Source organism: Epinephelus moara, chromosome 2, assembly GCF_006386435.1.
Source record: "Epinephelus moara isolate mb chromosome 2, YSFRI_EMoa_1.0, whole genome shotgun sequence".
Classification (NCBI taxonomy): Eukaryota; Metazoa; Chordata; class Actinopteri; order Perciformes; family Serranidae; genus Epinephelus; species Epinephelus moara.
This window is the reverse complement of record NC_065507.1, coordinates 38,064,006-38,081,267: the sequence shown is the minus strand read 5'-3', so window position 1 is coordinate 38,081,267 and position 17,262 is coordinate 38,064,006. Positions and strand designations below refer to the sequence as shown.

The 17,262-nt window shown below is 40.5% G+C and overlaps 1 protein-coding gene across 2 annotated transcripts in view; it reads left to right on the top strand.

The window, feature by feature from the left end:
- Positions 1 to 503: 503 nt before the first annotated feature.
- Positions 504 to 17,262, top strand: part of tpst1 (tyrosylprotein sulfotransferase 1) — a 74,378-nt gene continuing 57,619 nt past the window's right edge. For both annotated transcript variants that reach the window (XM_050073250.1, XM_050073241.1), the window contains exon 1: positions 504 to 718. The gene's annotated coding sequence lies outside the window, so the exon portion shown is untranslated. The remainder of the gene's footprint in view (positions 719 to 17,262) is intronic.

The following is a 17,262-nucleotide window of genomic DNA, read 5'->3' as shown; positions in this document are numbered from 1 at the left end:
TGATTCATTAGGTGATGTATATTTTGCATTAATAACATACATCTGCAAAGTATCATAGCTGTCACATAAATGTAGTGGATTAAAAAGTACAGTATTTGGCCCTAAAATGTACTGGAGTAGAAGTGTGAAGTGGCATAAAATGGAAATACTAAAGTTAAGTACAAGTTCTTCAGAATGGTACTTAAGTACAGTAGCTACTTGAGTAAACGCACTTGGTTACTTTACACCACTGAAATTAACTGTAGTTCATTTAATAATTTGGTATTTTAGTATTGTATTTTGTTGAAAATTTCGAAATACTGTGATATATATCTATATAATAGATATAATTACGTTTAATTGATCATTGCCTTCTCGCTGAACCTGAGATGCATCATAAATGTAGGCTACTGTGCTTTTAAATCTCCTGTAGTTCCGCCCTACACCGTGTGACCAATCAGCAGCTCTGACACACAACCCTCTCTGAATTATAGACTAATCACAGCTCGTCTTTCAACACCAGTTGAGCAGCCCAGTTGTAGCAGTCTGGATGGTATCACCTTCAGTCTACCAGCGCAACAAGCCTGACCACCGTGCGACAGACACGGTCTGCGTACACAGAAAATGCCCCCAAAGTGACTCGAGAGGACGGCAGGACTGTCCGGACATTGGCACTGGATTCCGCGGAGGTTGTCTGACCGACAGACCCGAGTCTCCTGCGCCGTATCCGCAGCATTAGGTAGGTTTTTGGCGCTGTTGTGTTGTTGCAATGTCCCTCTCCTCTCCTTCCCTTTCGCCCAGGAGCTGCGACAATAAAACGCACATTTTTGGCTGGCGGGTTTGAGTAAACGTAATACGACGTTTTCTTAGCTTTATCACAGCTACCTTTCCTCATAAACACGGGTTACATAATTGCTAGTGTTTGTCATGTTACCTTTCAAGACTGGAAAGAAGACCCCGATTGATATAATCGTAATTTAAGCTCATGTCAAGTAAATACATGTAGCAGGGATGTATGTTGACAAATAGCACCGTTACATGCCGCCCTCAGGATACCGTTGCGCTGAACAAATTTGCGTTGTTTATCGACAAACGTAGTTAGGTTACACACCTTGAGGATCAGTGAAGACATTTTACAAATGTTAAAAGAGGCAACTCCATACGGCTGGGCCACCAGGCAGTACCCGTTTCTATTAAATTCAACTTAAAACATGTCCTCGGTGATATTCTTACTACCTCTTTCTGTCCTAAAGAGACACAGCTGAGCTGACTTTAAACCAAATCTTAAGTTTAGATTTTATGTACATTTGCAGCCTTGGTGGTTTATATCCGTATGCCGATTTAATCAGAAGACCATCTCATATACGGAACCTTACATTGACTTTGTTTGAACTGTGCTGCTTTGCTGATGAACAAGTCATCTTTTAATACAGTATTTTAATAGAGTTTGGTTTGAGGTTACTTCTAACAATGGATAATGGAATGTGTTGGGCTTACATATGTACGTGTTTGGGCCTGCGGGTGCAGCAAGAGTTGGAAAAAATGACCCGGCCTCAGTTAATCACATTGGTCAAGCTCATGCAAAGCAGCCTGCACAATATCTTAATTTGAGGTCCACACATACTGGATTATTTTCTTTCCTAGGTCCTGACAGAGGCCTAACAAGTTACACTTTATCCTGTTGTTGAACCAGAGAGATGGGCTCTCAATTATGTGCAAAATTCAAATAAATTCACATTTAATGTTTCCATCTTTCTTCAGACAGTAGTGTGTTAACCTACCACAGTTTCCCAGGCTGCTTAGTGAAATGATTATCACCACTGATAGGTTCATATTCATCTCCATTGCTATAGAAGATGTCAAGACTAGCAAGAAAATATAGGAAATATGTGGCTCATCTCTCAGAAAAAAAGTTCAGTGGATTTAAAAAATGAAAGATACAATTGTAGTCTGCAGGCCTACAAAGATGAACGTCTCTAAAAAAATTACTTTGTAGCAGTAAGTTGAGTGAACAGTTCCTAGTGGCCAGTGAGGGGCATAGACTACCAGTGTCTTGGTAGCCAGGAGCACATCTGCTGTGTGCAGGTGGTCTGGGGGGGAAAAAGACTCAAGTTCAGTTGAATTCAGTGTATATCTCAGTGCTGGCCGTTCTCAGTGGGTCGGCTTCCACAGCTGCAGAGCTGGATCAGTTGGACTCAAACTCTCTTATACTCTCATTTCCTTGTCTGAAAAGGACACCCACTGCTGCATCACAATTATTACATTCAGGCCAGCAGCTGTTTGACCGCTGAGCCCAGCCAGGGTTTCAACTGCAGAACTGGGCTCATATTTATGAAGTTGCTCAAAACAGCGCTTACTGCTCAAGGACTTACTGACATGGGGGCCCCCATTCATCAAATTTCCCAGAATGGTAGTGCTGATGGGCACAGATGTCAGTAGATCTGCACAGCTTGTTTTCACTGTGAAACACTTGATTGATTGATGACAGTTTGTTGACTGATTGTGAGAGAGGACAAAGTCTTCAACTGTGCTTATGTCATTGTCCGCATCTACAAAGTTTACAGCAGTGATACTTAGCCTCACACTGAGAATTTTTTATTTTTTTTGTACTTCTAATACATATTAAGTTGCGTGGCAACTGCCTTGACAACAACCTACCCGTAAGAGCCTTCCTCATAAAAGCTAAGTATTCATAAAAGCAGCTGCTGCTGCTACAGTCCAGGGGTCTCATTTATAAAACAGTGCATAGGATCCGTACTAAAAATGTACGCACAGACAAAAGCCAAAAATGGTGTGCGCCAAAAAATATTCTACAATCAGGCTTCCACCTCACCATCTGCATCACCAATTTCCTGTCTCCAAAATGTTTGTAAGCATAGGTTTCTCCCATCAAGTCTGTTTTACAGATCAAAACTTTTCTATGCCTCATTGGTCAAGCTGTGATGATGGGCAGCTGCTTCGAGAACATCACTGTTAGAGGTGCAAGCTAGCTTGGCACCATGTAAACATCAGCATACTGTAGCGAAACAATGGAAATCCCTGAAATTACCAAAGATTTCTACATATTTGGACAATTTACCAGTCATCTGAAATTTGGTGGAAGTGTTATTGCAGGCCCAGTTTTTCTTGTAGTTGTCCTTATAAGTTGCTGTGTTAAGTGTTGTGTTGTACAACTGCAGGTGGGCGTCAACTGCTTCATACTGCCATGTTGGTGCCTCTGCTTTCTCTCTGCCGCTTTCCCCTCATGAAAATTACTGTAGGCTGCGAGTTATCGCACAGCGGTGTGAAAGCAGCTTAAGGTGCCGGAGTGCATAAAAAAGCATCGAAATAGAGCCTGTTTATAAAAATAAAAAGTACCAGAGGAGGATCCCCGGATCCCCTTACAGATGTCCAGGCTAAGCTCCAAATGTCATCAAATCCTAGAGATGCCCCTGCATGCTGACTGGCCCTTAAACTTATGTCATTTTGCAAAAATTGCCCTGACGCAAATCAAGTTGAGTATCCCTGGTTTCCAGCTTATATCACAATATTTTTTTGTTCTTTACTGCTTTTTATAGCATTGGCAATTTTATTTGAGTTAAAGCTACCGAGCACAAGGGAAGTAACATTGTACAAATTGATGGGAAACAAGAAAACATGAGTGATAATGAGAAGTGTCCAGGAACAATTGAGCTCTGAGCCAACAAGTTTGGTTACCACCTCCACATTGGTCAGGTTTTTCTGGTGAGCTGCTGTATCTCTGAGAAATGAGTGGGCCTATGTGTGTCTTGTTAGATGTAGTGTAACTGCACGCAGGCAAAGCTCAAAGTTTTCAATGCAGACTAGCTCTTTTTCATCCAAATGACCAACTGATAATAAACAGAAAAGCAACATGCTGTCTGTGAGCCGGCAACCTGCAACTGCTTTCATCAGTTAAAAAATAATAGATAATCATTATTGTAATAATTTAATTTCCTGTTGTTGTGCTAATCGGTTTATGGCTTTTTGGTTGCATCACTAATGTTCAGCAAGCTAGTTTCCTGTAAAGGGAAACAATCGCCAACATGATGAAACGTTGAAACATGATGAAACACATTGCAGAAACCTCAAATGATGACATGTCCAAGTGTCAGTCTGGCCTCTAACACTCAGAGATGTTGATTATACAATGAGCTGATCAGCTGATTGACAGAACAGTATCAAATATTTTGATAATCAACTAATTAATGCTATTTTCAAAGCAAAAATACCAAACTCTGATTCCAGGTCTTCCAAATGATGATTTGCAGCTTTTCTCTGTTTATGTCATTGTAAATGTCACAGTTTGAAGTGATGGACTGTTGGTTGGACAAAACTTGACATTTGTAGACATCGTAATTGAACTTGACAGATTAATCTGTATGAAATGATCATTAATTGCAGCCCAGCAAAAATAGCTGCCATTCACTTTTGAAATTTTACAGTAATAACTAAAATAACAGTAATAACCAAATTATTATGAAAGAGCAATGCAACTGGGAGGAGGGGTTTTGATTGCTGCGAACATAGTAGAGCAGGCTAGGTGATATTACTTTACTAATACTTAGCCAATATTGGCTTACTTACTAAAAGAGATTGATATTGTTGTATTATGTTGGCCACTAAGTATCAAGAATTGCTTAAAAATAACAAACAAAAAATAAACTAAAGGATCTGCATCACAATTGTAGTGGAACATTATATTTATTTTAAAATTTACTATATGTAGCCGCTTGGTACAGGATTTTTTTAAAACTTCAAAATATTTGCATCAGTATACAGAGAGGGACATAACAATTTCAACATGCCAATTTTTTGCATTAAGAATATTTCCAATGCAGCTATTCACATGAAATTTAGTCTAGCCATTGATATTAACTTAATTAAAATTATTAACTTTATTAAAATTATGTGGATTGTCATTGTAACATTCCAATCCATAAAGAAATGTGGAATAAAGTGGAATGACACAGGGAAAAAAAGTATTGTTAGTACACTAACCGAAATGTATTCTGGTCAGGGCTCGACAGTGCGAGCGTTTCACTCGCATTTGCGACTAAAAATAGGTGTGTGCGAACTGTAAAAAATATTTAGGGGCACATGTGCGCATAAAAAAATCAGCCGAAGCAGCCTATATTTTTGTCAGTAAAAAAATATGATAATCTAACTGCAAATATTGAAGGAACTCCAGCCGCCTTCCCTCTTCCCTCTTCCCTCTCGTGACACGGTCATGGGCGGTTTTCCAAGCCACTGTCGGCATAATGAATATAAGTCCCACTGTTGGCAGGTGGAAATATGTCAAAGTATGGCGTAGGCAGGGACAGTTTTTGCTATGGGCAATGTGAGCGACCGCCCAGGGCGCAATCTATGTGCCAAAAAAAAACAAAACAAACTAACAACAACAAAAAAAAAACTCGCCAGTTTTCTAGACTACCACTCATTTCCACGTCAAGTTAGTGGAGTGGGCGCTGGGGCGCCCCTATTATCACGGCGGTTGTGGGTTGAACGGGGGTCACAGACAGGAATACGGCAGAGGATCATAGTGCGCAAGATAACGGCTTACCGCGACAGAGAAGGTCCAGTAATTTCCTCTTTCGTTGGTGTCATGACTGCCCAGAAGTACCTGGACAACCGAGCCGTGGTGGCACACAGGTATGTAGCGTGTCAGAGGAGAAACGAGCCGTTAACATTTCTCTCTTGTGGCAGGTAACCCTGTAAACCTCACCGCACTTTAGGGTTCTTTACTTATGAAGGGACTGTCAGGGGAGGAGGGTGGCTGGTTGATTTTTATCTTATTTATTTATTTTATTTTGATCCCCCCTATGTTAATCACTTATTGATGCAGTTAGGGACCTTTCTCCACGGCCAGGCTGTCGGCTGGGTGGGAATAAGTCAAAATGTGGCGGAGAAGAGGGACCGGGAAAAGAGGCTCCGTTCTCCCCGCAGTTAGGGACCGTTTGCCACGGTACCGCTGCTGGGCAGGGTGGAAATAAGTCCTGCAGAGTTTCAAAGGACACCAAGAATGTTTTAGGATAGTAATAACATTATATAAGAAAATTATATTGCAAAGATAATATATATATAAGATAATAACATTAAAGACAAAATTAAATTGCAATATTTTTTCAAAACTTGATGATTTCACCTTTCTTTACATTTTGTATACAAATTCATCAAATAATTTTGCTTGTAAATGTCTATTTGCATCACGTTTATTACGGAAAACACATTATTTGATCAATTTACATTGTGCCCCTAAAGTTCTTTGTGCGCTCCTTACTTTTTCAACTTAGGAGCACATGTGCTCCTTGGGAAAAAAAGTTAGTGTCAAGCCCTGCTGGTGTAGAAGGTTTTGTTTTCAATGACAGCTTCAATATGCTTCCTGTACAAAGAAACTTCAGTGTTCAGGTGGGATTTTGCCCATTCTCTCACTCAGACAGTCTTTGGTGAATCTTAATCTTCAGTTCCTTCCACAAGTATTCTTTTGGCTTTAAATCAGATGATTGACTGGGCTGTTCCAACACCTGTATTTTCTTCCTCTGGAACCAATAGAGGGTCTTCTTTGCGTATGTTTTCGATATGTTTGTCCTGCTGGAAGGTCCGGCTGCATCTCGTTATCATTGTCCTAGTGGATGGCAACAGATTCTTCTCAAGAATTTCCTGGTACGTAGCTCCATCCATCTTCCTTTTGATCATTTGGATTCTGCTGGTAACATACGAAGAGAAACAGCTTCATATGCTGATGCTTCCACTTCCAAACTTGTGTCGTATATTTCAGGGTCACCTGCAGAGCCATTACTCCTCCAAACATGGTGCGTAGAAATGTAACTGAGAAATCTGATATCTGTTCTAAACACACTACATTCTGATTTACATCCTTCGACAAATGTTGTGTAGCAAACTTCAAACAAGCTTATTGAACGAGCTATTGCACAGAACTTTATTCAGAGATCGGAATGTTACAGTTTCTTTATCTGTGTAGCTTTACTGAGTTAAAACCAATGACTGGTTTACATTTCCTGTGAGTAGCTGCATTGCAAATATGTTTAATGAAAAAAAATGATGTGTTGATTATCATTTCCCCCATTGGAGGTATACCTGACTTCCATGCAGCCACTGGTTTGTATTCATTTCAGTGTAGCATGAAAATGAACTTCCAGAGACTCAAAACTTGCTCGGTTCAGTCTTCACTTAGGCTACTACTACATTACCATGTCAACAATATCATCTTTGACAGGAGCAAAAACAAAAGATTGTGGTGATGGATTACCTGTCATAAGCAAGTTTCATGTCCCAGAACGTTGATAAGTGATAGCACAGTAAAATGAGAGAGTTCACTGCCTCTCTGGACAACTGGAAAACACATTCCAGTATGATTTTAAGTAATCAGTAGTGAATAATGTATGATTTATGGTGAACACTGTAGGGTGAAAACATGCAAACCATTAGCCTAGTTGAGTCCTGTAAGAAGCAGAATCAAAACAGTCTCCAGAGCAACACTCCCACACTGACAACCCTGGCCCAGATTGTGTCTCACTGCCTTACAAATTGTATTCATACTAGTTGAAAAAAGGCTGCCCACTCAGTACACAGGCATCCCTCCCCCTATCACACACTCATGCACTGTCTAGTCATTGGCAGATTTACTCCACTGTGTTTCTCAGCCAGTCACTTAAGTGATTAGTGTTGTGTCAATTACTTTTTATACCCCCTGCACTGTGATAGTGAGTACATCTGCTGGTTCTCAGCTGCACCGTGGAGGAGAGGTTGATTTATGTGAGTGTTGCATTGCTTCAACAGGGGCTATTGAAACAAACTTATTTCGATGCATGTGGGCAGGACTGCTGTGGTTTGAAATGTGACTACTTCCTGTGTGAACTGCATGTGTGCTCTGGTGAGACATGGGCTGACACTGTGAGTTTATTGACAGTGAGTCGTTTCTGGGGATGGGGAGTGAGTCAGTTTACCCAGTTGATGACAGAGAAAGCAGGATGGTTCTGCAGAACAACGGTGAGGTGGCATAACAACGTGAAATTTCTGCCTTGAAGAGGCAATGTAAAATGGGCTTCAGAATTGATCTTTTCCACCCCTGTTGCCCAGTCTTTGTAGGTTTCAGCTGTTCTTCTGGTTTGTCCCAAGTTAAATGGGTATTGAGGACTGCTAACAAAAGTTGAGTAACTTATTTTTAATGGTGGCTACAGATATATGTATATTGTACCAAATGCAGTGCCACTTAAAGCTCCCATGAGTCTTTGTCTTTGTAAATGTCAGAATGTTAATTATCTTCATTTGGTAAAGTTTGTGTGTTTGTTTGAAAGACTAATGTCAGCAGCCTGGTTCTGCTGCTCCCCTGAGATAGTTGCCCATGAGTTGGTTGTGCATTATCAGCCTTGCACAACTGAGAAGCTCTTGTCATCGGCAGAACCTGAAACTACGCAGCTAATTATTTTTGCAAATGCTGACCTTTCATTTAAGCTGAGAAACCCGCTGCCTGCTGTTCCTTCGTTTTCGTTGGAACTGACAGTGACGTGATATCAGTTTAATATAAGTCATGATAACATCTTGCTATGCAAAAAGCAGTTTCCTTGTCGCAAGTCAGAGCAGGGCAGTTTTATTTAATATCCTTTAACAAGGTAATCTAACGTTGTTAAAGAATCACAATAAAGCAACCACTCCCTGTGTTATTCAACCCTTGGGTCATTATCCCTTCCTTATCCTTTGCTTGTGATTTCATGTGAGTGTAATATTTTATGTGGAAAAACGGACACAGGCATAACAAACACCTCATTAATTTGGTTCAAACATTTAGGCTGACTGAATATAATACAACTCAAGTCAGACAACTGTTTTTCCGTTGCTACAGGCTCAGTGATTAAACAAACATTAAAGGAGATGGATCTTGCCAAGGGGCTGGGTTTTTCCTGTCTAAAGAAATGTCAGATCGTCTCAGCTTTAATTGCACACCATCCATTCTGAACACGCAGACCAGGTCCCTGCAGGTCATAAACAGTGTGACAGGTGCGTAAGCAAATGAAATCCCTCGGGGAACCAAGGTTGACTCAAGGTTTGTTCAAATAATGGGGGAGGAGGACAACTGTGTTTGTCCTTATCCCTAGTTTATTTGCTCTGTAATCTCTGCAGATAATGCCTGGATGCAAAAGAACAGTAGGCAATGTAGGCCTATTAAACAAGTATTTCAATACTGGAAATGTGGTCTTTTCACAAAATTTGACTCTCTGTGCAGTACAAGAACTCAGATACTTTTAAAATTGGTGCTATGTGACCAGAGAAAACATAGAAAGGGGCTGTGGCAATTGCTTTTGCTCAATAGTTAGAAAACCTATAACTGGCAGAATGCACTGCTCCCCAATGGACCAATAAATGCCCCCAATAGTGGTTAATGTAACACAAATTGCCCCCCTGAAAACGATCTGGTGGCCAGCTGGTAACAAATGATCTTGTATTACAGTTACACAGTGCACTAAAATATGTTTCTGAAAACATTTGAGGTGAGACATAGGCAACACAGTAACAGAATCTTGGTTTATATTTGATCAGCACTGCTTAGTTTTACCATTTTTAATTTTTCAGTCAGACAATACAGGAAACAGTATGGCGCCCTCTTCCTGTTCAGAAATTATTGTATTACAGCCAAACAGTGCACCAAAATATGTAGATGAAGAAATTGTAGGCGAGAGATGGGCAACATAGTAACAGAATCTTGGTTTATATTTCATCAGCACTTCCGCGTCTCATAGTTTGATCAGAGTTTGACCTAAAAATTTAAGAAAGAGAGAGCTGCCTATCTCTATATCCTGTTTATTCTCTTTGTGTCCATGGTGGTGGGCATCCAAAAATGCTGAAGTACAATCCATAATTCGAGCAACAGCCTAAGAAAAGCGAAAATCCGCTGGATGATGCGAAAATGGAATATCTGGGTGCTGGCAAGATAAAGGGAAGTTTTACATAATTCATTTACACACACTACCCACATTGTGATGATACAAAGCTGGTTAAAAATCTGCAAAGTATTACTTTAAGAAGCAGACAGTCACACTGTTGGATTAGTTTGTACATACTGAATCATGACTTCACTCACACTACAATGGGTCTTTCTCCCTGTCATACAGTCTAGCTAGAGGTTGACTGGGTTTTTTCATAGCATGCGATTTATGACAGAGCCTGAGGGGCAGAGGTTGTGGATAGGGTAATGGCCACAGTCCTGCTGATTGATCCTGCAGTTGTGTGGAAGTTCAGGAAAGTACCAGATCACTGATCTGTTTGGGAATTTAATAAGGGATGGATCATTTGTCAGTAAGAGAATGACAGTTGGAGACTAGAGTTGCACAGGCATGGCTGCGGCGATGACCTCTGTTTCTCCTTATCATTGTAATTCAGGGTCCTAATATTATTATTCTTAAGTCCTGGATATTGGTGACATGCTGAATGTTGTGAGTTTTTGAAAGTTAATGTCAGTGCAGATGTTTTAGGATGGAAGCAACTGATAACTTTCACTGGAACTTTTTGGTGATAGTCTGTATTTTAACAATCAGAAACAAGTGTTCCTTCTTATGTATTCTCATGTGTTAAGTTTTAGCAGGTGAAAAAAACACCATTTGAACTAGGGCAACTGCACTTCGTTTAAACGGTTAATGTTCTTTCTCAACAGAGGGTTGGGGTGTGTTTAATGTAAGAACATAACGTCCATAATCATAGCATAATATGGTATTTACTTTGATGAATTTTCTGTTTATCAGAGTACAAATAAGACAACAATAAGGACAACATGCCGACTCTTGTCTACTCGCTCCCTTATTTTCCATCTCCGGCTGTCGATTGTGTAGTGATGAGGGGCTGTCTGGCTGCTGCGCTGGAAAGCCGCACCACAGCATGCCGGACATGGTGCACCAAAGGAAGGATACATATGTTGCCGAAGTCTGCTGTTTGAAACAGAGTTATTGGACATTTTGGAGGTGCATCGTCCACCAGCATTGGTCGCTCTCACCTCAGCTCAGCACTGACACTGCCCCAGACAGTTATTCTAATTGGACTTTTTGACTTTTTTGACTGAAAGTTGTGCGCTTCCCAGCGTCTGTTAGGGGCTGGTGCTGTTGGACGGTACAAACTGTCAACACGCCCTTAAACTGCATTTCAGATGGACCTCAGTCTGCTGAGGCTGAGAGACAGTGCATAAGAGGCATAATTGACCATGTTGATTGCAGCCATTCACTGCGCATAGGCTACAAATGCCATTATGAAAATAAACAAGACACTAAACTAAGGTGGAGGACACAGCTACACAGAGAGATATAACTAAGGCTATGATGCTATCTTACAACGATATGTCATCTTCCTGTTTTAGCAACAACCTTCTATTTTTAACTTTGAGCACAGAATTGTTATTTGTCAAAAAATGTTTGGCGAACAGTGTTGCTACTCATCCTAGTCAGGACATGACTCAGAGAAATATGATAAAAATGCTAAAATACAGTGGAGGAGATGCAGCCCTAATTGAAACACCCTAAAACATCAGTCTCAGTCTGTTTCCAGGGGAAAGTGTGGTCACTGTGTCAAAAGGACACAGTGTCATTGATGCAGAGCACCAGAAACCAGGCCAATCCAGTATCAGCTGCTATAATGCAGAGCTCCAGCAGAAGTTTCAGACCTGCAGGTTTTTCAGCTGCAGTCCAAACATTCCCACCCTTAGGCAATTAAAGGAAAAGCAGGTGCAGCTGTAGATGCTGCTTCTGATGTGCGCCATCTCCAGGCAAAGAAAAGTTTGATATTCTCTTGTGAAACTGCTCTTACCTGCTAAACATTACACAGTAAGTGTTTGAGTGAGTTCCAAGCTACCATGAGGTGCTTTGCATAAAAACGTGAGTCAATGCAGGAAGAGTGATAGCTGGCTGATGTATGCAGCTCATTATGTGTTGAGTTGTCGTCCTTGTAAAAATCTCTCACCATTGATATGGAAGCCTCTAGGGCTGTACCCGACTGTAATATAAAATTTTAAAGTTTGAATGGGCTCGGTGTAGGGCTGCACGATATTGGAAAAAACTGACATTGCGATTTTTTTTTCTTTTGCAATATATATTGCGATATTAAAAAATACAAGAATTTTCACCAGATGACTTAAAGTAAGAAAATTAAAAAATAGTGGTGGGGCTTTTACTCACCACAACTGCAGAGGCTACCAGCTTCATTTGAAACAGACTCCATTATAAAAGGGCCGTTTATGACTCCACAATCTTGTAATGTCACTAATGTGACATAGTGACTTTCATAAAGGGCAGAAAAGTTGTGTAGTGTGTACCAGGCATAAATCCTCCTTTACTGTTTCTCCCTCTTGCATGTCGCTCATTTTCAGTATGTGACTGCAGCGTGTGCATGAGAGGGGGAGGGGCTGCTGAGTGCTCAGACAGGGAGCGACAGAGAGAGGTGAGCGGAGTGAAGCAAGGAGCGTTCTTCAGAGCTGCTTTTCTGAAGCAAAACAAAAGTTTACATGTTCTAAAAAACATGAGAAAACATTGCATGTCCTGTGATGTGACTATCGCACATGCGCACATCGCGATGGTGATGTTCAAATGATATATTGTGCAGCCCTAGCTCAGTGGGATGTTCAGTGTGTTCAGCTAACTGCGGTAATGACGGTTTGGAAGTGTGCAGTATTATTTTTCGGCAACACTAGATATCAAATAAAAGCCAGAGACTGAATTGTATCAAGTTGCTGTGAGCTGCAAATTTACCACCTCTAAGAAGAGAAAAAATAATGTTATCTCAGAGCCTTACAGTGCAGAGTCTCTCCTCCTCTGTGCCACTGCATCGTGTTTGCAACAGCCTGTACCAAAGAGTATTGTGAAAGTCAAGGTTGCTAACTCCACAGCAAAAATTTGGGGACCAAATCGTCCCCAGAAGTATGCGCAGTCACCATGTCATTCAGCTAGTTACAAAAAAAAAAAAAAAAGTCAAACATTTGTTGTTTCCAGCTTCTCAAATATATTTGGCTTTGCTACTAATAAACTAAATGTCTTTGGGTTTTATAGTGTCGGTCAAAAAAAATAAATAAAAAAATCTTAAGATGTCACTAAGAACTTCAGAGTTTTTTTTTAATAATTATCTGATGTTTTATAGAGGTAACGATAAATTGATAAAACATTTCAAGCTTTACAACATTCCTTATTATGTAAATGACTACACTATAAGATACAATCTGGAACATTTATCACCGCCACACTTGAGCAGTCATGTCCGCCAGCCTCAAAGCAGATTAAAACACACCATGCTTCTGCAAATCATCTTTAAAAGGGCTGTCTTTACCCAACTTCACCTAATTTACAGTGTGTCATTACACAAGTGCTTTATTTATCACAGTTGTTTTTCTTCCACCTTTTCCTTTATTTCTTCCTTCGTGACATACCAAAATCAGCACTGTTGTTAAGCAGCTCTACTTCCCTGCTGCTGCCGAGATGGCTGGTATCATGCATCATCAAATAGATTGGAATGGAAATGACTTCACTGTGTGCTGAGGTGGCTGTTTGGTCAAAGTGCTTGTTTTGAATATTGGAATACCATTAATTAGAGCTTTTTATATGCATATTGGACACTTGATAAGAAATAATTCCAATAAATGATATTATTGTCATTTTAAGACCATTTTATGTCACTGACATAATTATAAAGACAAAATAATGCAAGTACACCCTTTCAAAGAGCAGTGAGCTGTTAATTATTAGGAATATTCAGACACTGAAATTGAAATATTAAAAATCTTTTTAAAAAAGTAATTAACAACTGTTAATAAGTACAAAACAGTATACAATTACAGTACCTTAATAGGAGTATTACAAAAATACTCAGTTTGAGACTTCATAAAAATCTTGCCAAAAAACAAAACAAAGTGATGCCTCCTGTGAATAATAGCCAAGTTTAGTTAAGCTCCAGGAACACTGCGGTTACCTCCATAATCTGGCCCATGTGCTGCAGTCGACTCCCGGGGATGGATGGCCTTGGAGCTGGGCTGTTTGCTGGGGGATTCATTGAGTGAAGGATGACGTTGGAAAATAAAAGTACAAATGATGAACTCTTTGGCTCCTTACCAGGGGTTGGCAAGCTAACAATTATCAGGACTGTGACCCTTCCACTCCAAAAGTGCAGCTGCAGGCTACCGTTAAGCAACACTGTGTCATCGTTGAAGTGTTTTATTTGTGCAAGTAGGCAAGGGTGGAGAGAAAAAAAGTGAGAATCGCTGTGCCCAGGTCTTATAATGGTTGGGAAAACCCTGCTGTTTACTCTGGCATCATGTTGGCTAATATGCTGGTGACATTCTTATGTAAACATACACGTAACTCAAAGGCAATATCAAGGTCAGCAAAATGATTGAGGTCATGTCCACATATTGTAAAGCTATACTTACATGAGCCTGCTGATGTCATGGTTTCAACAAGCATCACTAGGAAGGAGAGAGTTCTAAATATAGTGAGAAGAGTCATTTCGATGAGCTTGATTATATTGTAAAAGGTGAGGCGTCCTGGCTAACCCCCAAATTTGGTTTATTTTGAAACCCTCCAATCTTCCTTGAGAGGTGACAGCAGCAACAGACTTACTCTGTTCAGCTGACAGATGACAGATTGCTCACACCAGCTCATTTTCCCCCACCTATGCCAGACGGAGTGATCGTTCATCGACTAATCATTGGAACATTTAATCGAAGAAACCTTTTAACCTGGCTGGCATTCTTATCAAGCACTAAATGTCAGAGCAGAAATGACTGAGAAGTGAGAGGAAACTTTGCAGGATCCAGGTTTCCTGATATTTTCTTTTCCTTACCAGTATCCCAGACCTCTCACAGCAGGGCTTCATGAGGTGCAGAGTCGCCCTCGTTATTAAGTGTTGATGTGGTTTGGTTTCATTGTCGCTCCATGGAGAGCGGCCTCAGCCTCCTCTGCTTCCCCTAACAGATCAATGGAAAAAATATCCTGCAAGGAGGATACAATATCAGTAACAGGAGAGAAGAGCCTCAATTAATTTAACACAAACACATTTCAGCCCCGGTGCAAGATGTAACACGAATCTGCTCTGAATCTCAACCGCAGTTTGTTATCAGTCAGGCATTCATAATGCTCCAACTCTGAAGAGACTACATCTCAAAGCTTTTGGTCCATTTCAATTTTTTATGTCCCATGTTTTGACAGGTATATCAATTATGCTACGCAGAAAATTTAAGACAAAAATATTGTTGCAAATTAATGCAGCACTTGTATCGTGGGCGATATGGATAAAATCCCCTTCAGTGTTTCCCACAGAATCAGAATCTGTGTGACGGTAGCTGACGGGGCGGGGGTTCAGCAAACTTTATTTTTTGTGTTGTTTAGAAATTATCACTGTTTTCATTATCATTATTTGGAACCGCTTATCCTGTTCAGGGTGAGAGGTGGCCTGACACATAGAGACAGACAATCATTCATGCTCACATTCACACAGAAAACCCACACTTACATGGAGAGAACATGCAAACTCCACACAGAAGGGCCCCGGCCAGCTGATGGATTCGAACCTGGCACCCTCTTGCTGTGAGGCTTCATTGCTAACCACCATCAGCTCGTATGTAGGGTTCCAGCAATATACTGCTTTCAAGGTATAGCATGATATAAAAGTTGACTGTTGACAATAACATCGTGTACATTGCTTATCTACAATATTGGGAAAAAATTGCAACTGGATGTTGAATCTCCCCTTTATTTTTGTTTTTTTTAAGAGGAGACTTTTTATGCATACTTCCATTAACAAAATAAATGGTTTCAAGTTTAAGTAATAGTAATAAAACAATTGTTTAACCATAAATAACCCTTCCGTTTTCATTCCTTTGAGGGTCATATCATCCTTTGCGCGTTATTTTCTGAGATTATTTTCGTACCGTGAAAATCTCATACCGTTGTTACCCTACTCTTATGTATTTTTCACATTTTTATATAAAGCACAAATTATTTCCTATCTAAGAAGAGAGCTATAAAATTTGGTTAACCTTGACTAACATGATGATACCAGTGGCGCATCTGTTGTCCTTCTCACCCTCCACCTCTGTGTATCCCACCTGTCATAGTTGTCTTTCTCAGTGTTGATTCATCACCTGCTTTGCTTTCTTTCATTTGCTGCAGAACTTGACACATTCTGTTCAGTATTATATTATAGATGATTGTAGTTAATCAGTTATTTCAATTTTCTGGTTGCCTGTCTGTCTCTATTGGTCTTTGCAGCTGCTGTTATGGTAATATCTTCCTTGAAACAGTGATGTTAAATCTCAAGTGAGACTCAACTGAATTGCACTCAGCCTCCCAGATTGATTGTATCTAACTGCAGGAGTGAATCTGAGGGTGGACTTTCCCTTTAAGGGCAGTTGCAGCAGCCTTGGGGAAACGGCAGGCTCCTCTTGTACTCCCACTAATAGACTAAAGGTGTTGGCAGCCTGGCATGCTTTGTGACTTTCCCCTCCCTTTAACACTGAATCATCAAGGAGTAGACACAGAGATGTGAGAATGCGTGGGTGGGCTGCACGAAAAGACAAAGCCCACGACAGGAAAAGAAAGAAATAAACATTGTCAGATGCTGTGCTGTAAGAACTTATCTTGAGTATTTACACATTTTCAACATTCCTCAGTCACAGTGCAGAGGTAACACTTGAAGCATTTATCTGCAGCTTAGTCTTTCATGAGCTCCCTCTCACAGGGAGGCTAATGCAAGGAATTAGCTGCAGTGTTTTGTTGTGAAATGCTCCTCACTTGTATGACTACGAGTTAACAGTTGAGGATGTTTGTTTAAAAGCAACAACAGCTACTTGGCTTATTAGGCACAAGTAACCCACTGAGAGGAATTTGGCAATGTGGTGTCAGAGGGGAAACAGATGGCAGAGTGAAGCATTGGGCTGCCCTGGTCTGTTGCAACCTGATTCAAGGACAGTACAGAATATATGGACTTATGTCAGTTAGGTTCCTCCTAACAGATGATGTGATATTCAGCACATGAGCTATTGTATTACTTAAATGCAAAATTTATTTTGATCTTGTTGCTTTGGTTAGCTCTTAAATGGGGTTGGGTACAGAAACTCGGTACTTTTTGTACTTGGTACCGATTCACGTCGGTACTACCGAGTACCGATTCACTTAAAATGAAATGGTGCCAAATTTCGGTACCTGAGGTGGAGGCGGAGCGAGAACGCATGACTCGCACCTCAGACTCAGCAACAATGGCGACAAAAACAATGTGCAGACAAAAGTTAACGTGCAGCACTGT